The following is a 3,966-nucleotide window of genomic DNA, read 5'->3' as shown; positions in this document are numbered from 1 at the left end:
GAATGATTGAAAGGGACTGATTCAGTTCTCAACAAAAAACCTGGAAAACAAAGACTTCCAGCATTATACACCTGCAGCCTCAGAAAGAATTTGTTGCTAGCAAAGCTGAATTATCCTGCTGCCAAGACAAGGTAGTATGTAGCAGCTTTTCCTGGATGTTCTATATCCAGATCTACATGACACCAACCAACAACAGGTCTAAAAAAAAAGTTTTCACAGAAGTCAGAGCAACATGATTCCAGCTGGAGTACAATGCTTACCCCTCATCACTTACGGGAAATCCAACTCAGATCTCCTCCACATTCATATTTTCTTCAGGGCTTGTGGGAAAGGTAGGGCCTTGACTTGAAATTCTCTTTAACTGCTTTACAAGTGAAAATTTGTTCACATGCTACAGCCCTGCAAAGGTTCAAGGCTACACAGACTTATTTCTTCTTGTTTGCACTAAAGGATGAAACCACGTTTACATATCCAGAGAAGCCAGACTGTCCCCTAATCTGGAAGATTTACAGCATCGCTGGGAGACCTAATTTGCAATCTAGCCACTAAGTCTGATGGTTATACATATAACACTCATGCTGAGAATGGATTCTTAAGTTGCTGCTAACAGGTAAGTGCAATTTGAGAGGACTGTGCTTCCATTCCCTCAGATTTTAAAAGCAAGTTGTCAATCACTGTCATTCTAACCACAATTCTTTTCCACCTCTTTTAAAAAATGAAAATGGTATTGTATAAAGACACACACATCTCTATCATCTTAAAACCCCCAGATCAATTTGAGAAGAGACAGCAGCGGCCTATGAAATCAATGCCCATTGTCTTTTTCAAACACACTCTAATCCCAGAAAGCCTCCTGTCAAATTGCACTCTGTTTCCAAGCTGTGTTTATCTCATTCTCTTCTAAGAGAGCATTTGAGGCTGTTTTCCGTTTGTAACAGCTCGTTTTTCCCTCTCACATGCAAACTCCTTCAGTAATCACCACAATCTGGGGAGCAAACACAGTTCCTAAAGCAGCAGGAGACAGTCAGGCAGTGTTGCAATTATCCCTGGAAACTGCTGTTACTGCCTTTCATATATCTCCGAGGGTGCCGTGAACGGAAAGATCCCATTATTTTTTCCAGACAAGTTGAAGTTGGCAACTACAGAGTGAACAGACAAAGCACAGCTGCCTTCCTTAGAGTGCCTATCACTGCATGAAGTATAACCACAAAATGCAGTGCACTCCTTGCATCCCAGAAATACCCAATCGACAAGTAATGTGTCACAAAAGGGTGATTTAAATTGCAAAACGACATAAACCCACCGTGTTGATCAGTGCTGTTTTGCTCTGTGAACACCCAAAACCTGGCTCTGGACTACCTTATGCTCAATAATCTGGACATAATCTATTTTCTTGATAATAATCTATTTTTTTTGATAACTTGTGATTTTTTTTTTAGCTCTCCATTTCAGTTCTTTGTGCTAGGTACTAGGTTCTCAACACATCACCATGGTTATTTCAGGTGGTGTCCTTCACCTCACCCATTCCTAATTTCAGTCTCATTGAGATCTGGAAGAAAAAGGATCCTTTCAAAATCATGTTTGTGTGCCTTCTGAAATTGCTGCTCAGGACTTTAACATAACCTCTTTTAAGCAGTAGGGTTAATCTCACTCACAACACGATTTTATGAAGATCTTCTTAGAACTTCTTCTGAGGCCAAAAGAGATACTCAAGGCAAACTGCACATTTTATGAACTGCAAAATCCATGACCAATGGATTTTATATTAGTTTTTATGATTCCAACTAAAACTTTCAATGCATGCTTACTATATACACACTTTGCAGCAACACACCAATGCATTAAAACCTGAAACAAATTCAATTAAGCAAATAAAAATTAAGATGATCAAGTTATTTCTGTTGTTACAAGCAAAAGGAAGTAAATAGCACAGTTCATGAAAAGTAAATCAAGCTCTTTCAAGCAAATGCCATTTCAGCAATATGGTAACAACGCCAGACCCATAATAAGCACATATGCGCTGCACAGAGTGCTTATTTCCCCATCCCTGCAGACCAAGGCTGACCCATTTCATATTCCACGTAAGGGCTAGTGTTTACTCCGAGATCACACTTCAAGTGCCTTAAAAGCAGGTTTTTCCTAAACACTACTCAGCGTTACAAACCAAACAAACCATCGCTGCTGTCGCATGACGCCTGTGAGATCAACAGGCACATACAGGTGGTCTTCCCTCCCCAGTGCTGCCATCCAAGCACCGACCGGTGTCCCGGGATGCGGTAGTGGGAGCGAGAAGCCCCTCGCCCACGGCCCAGGCCCCGCTCAGCAACCCCCATGACTCCACTTACCCACTCCGAGAGGCACCGGCTGCACTGCTGGGCCCCGGGGACTAACCACACGCGTCTGAGCCGGCACGTCCTTCGCGGCGATAACCAGCCTCGGCCCCCTCAGCGCCCGCGCCCCGCGCCCGCTCCAGCTGGGGCTCCGTAAGCAGCTTATCCCCGCGATTAGGTTGGTGACCAGGGCTACAGATGGCCGGGGAAAGCCGCTCGGGGCCATGGCTAATTAAAGCCGGGACCCGGCCAGGGAGAAGGGGGGCTCATCCCGGGCGGGAGCCGTGCCTCTCCCGGGCAGCGCCTCAGGACACGCGCCACGTCTTCCTCTTCCCCCTCCTCCTCTGGACCAGAAGCCGCCAGCGCTGAGGGAGGCACCTGCCCTGGGCGGGCTAGGCTTAATCCTGGGGATCTGCCCGCTCACCACCAAAACCCGGGGCACAGCGGGACCTGAGCATTAAAAAAAAAAAAAAAAAAGCAAAACCAGCAGAATGGAGCATCGCACCTGTCTGGGTGAGGAGATCTTGCTGAGACCCCACGAGAGTCCCACCAGGAAGCCAGCGAGGCCATGCTCTGGCACAGCAGCTCCGTGAATCCCCTCACGCCCTCCTGAACCAGGTACAAACACTCTCTTCCTCCTCAGCCAGGACAGGGGTCTGTTTTTAGCATCACCTCTGATTTATTCCTCAAAATAGGTATCCTTGAGGCACTCTAAGCTGAGTGTTACTCCTGCCTTGCTCTGCTCCCCAGAGCTCCCAAATGTACCAAATTTTCCACAGAAAAACGCATGGCAGGTCAGCTACATAGGTATTTCCAATGTACAACATCTGGGAAGGCCTCACTAGATATAACTGACTGTGCCAATATCCAAAACCCACAGCATTTAATGCAGTCATTTTCAGTCTGTGGTACATAGGTCTAGCTAAAAAAACCCCACAAAAACCTGAGCATTTAAATGTGTTATTCAGGGATCTGTGCTGTCACTGTACAGTTCTAAAGAGCTGAAAAAACCCATTCACATAAAGGCTCTGCACTCCACAAGCCCCAGCAATTTCTGCCTACTCTTTCCTTCTTTGCCATCTAATCACAAGAACAGACCAATTCCTATTCTTGTGCCCTATTATATGTAAAACCTGTAAAATGAATGCCCAACACTCCTTTTGAGAGAGTAAAGTCAACTACCACACTTCTATGGCCACTGTAGTGCCTGTGCAGCAGAGTAGAGGAAGCATCTGCTTATGTTTGAAGTGATCAAAGTTGGGAGAAAACCGCTTGGTTTTAAAAATACAAATGGAATGGTTCTGGAGGTTAGAGCAAAGTCAACAGGGGTCTTGGTTACCAAAGAATCAACACAGCAGCAGGTCTTGTCAAGAGAAATGCAGTTGTAAAATAACAGATAGAAACTTTGAAAATTTACTTGCTTCAGGAAAATACATATCTTCCTAGCACTAGAATTCTGCCAAAGCTAACACCTTTTCTTTTGTGAATGATCCTGTTGGAATTTGTTTGCTTGCTTCTGGGGTTTTGTTTGGTTTGTTTTCTTTTTTTAGAATCTTACCTGAAAGCCACAGCAGGACAGATTTATCGTGCGTAACAAGACAGTCTATAGTTTGTCACACCCAATGGAACTCATGTC

The 3,966-nt window shown here is 45.0% G+C and overlaps 2 protein-coding genes across 2 annotated transcripts in view; both read right to left on the bottom strand.

Annotated features, from left to right (window-relative positions):
- CUNH1orf167 (chromosome unknown C1orf167 homolog) overlaps nt 1–2,438 on the bottom strand; it is an 18,979-nt gene extending 16,541 nt beyond the window's left edge. The window contains exon 1 of the mRNA XM_017735012.1: nt 2,346–2,438. The gene's annotated coding sequence lies outside the window, so the exon portion shown is untranslated. The remainder of the gene's footprint in view (nt 1–2,345) is intronic.
- AGTRAP (angiotensin II receptor associated protein) overlaps nt 23–3,966 on the bottom strand; it is a 9,541-nt gene continuing 5,597 nt past the window's right edge. Inside the window, exon 6 of the transcript XR_001862237.1 lies at nt 23–40. The gene's annotated coding sequence lies outside the window, so the exon portion shown is untranslated. The remainder of the gene's footprint in view (nt 41–3,966) is intronic.

The sequence above is a fragment of the Corvus brachyrhynchos genome, unplaced genomic scaffold, assembly GCF_000691975.1.
Source record: "Corvus brachyrhynchos isolate BGI_N302 unplaced genomic scaffold, ASM69197v1 scaffold395, whole genome shotgun sequence".
NCBI lineage: Eukaryota > Metazoa > Chordata > Aves > Passeriformes > Corvidae > Corvus > Corvus brachyrhynchos.
This window is presented reverse-complemented; position numbering and strand designations above follow the sequence as displayed.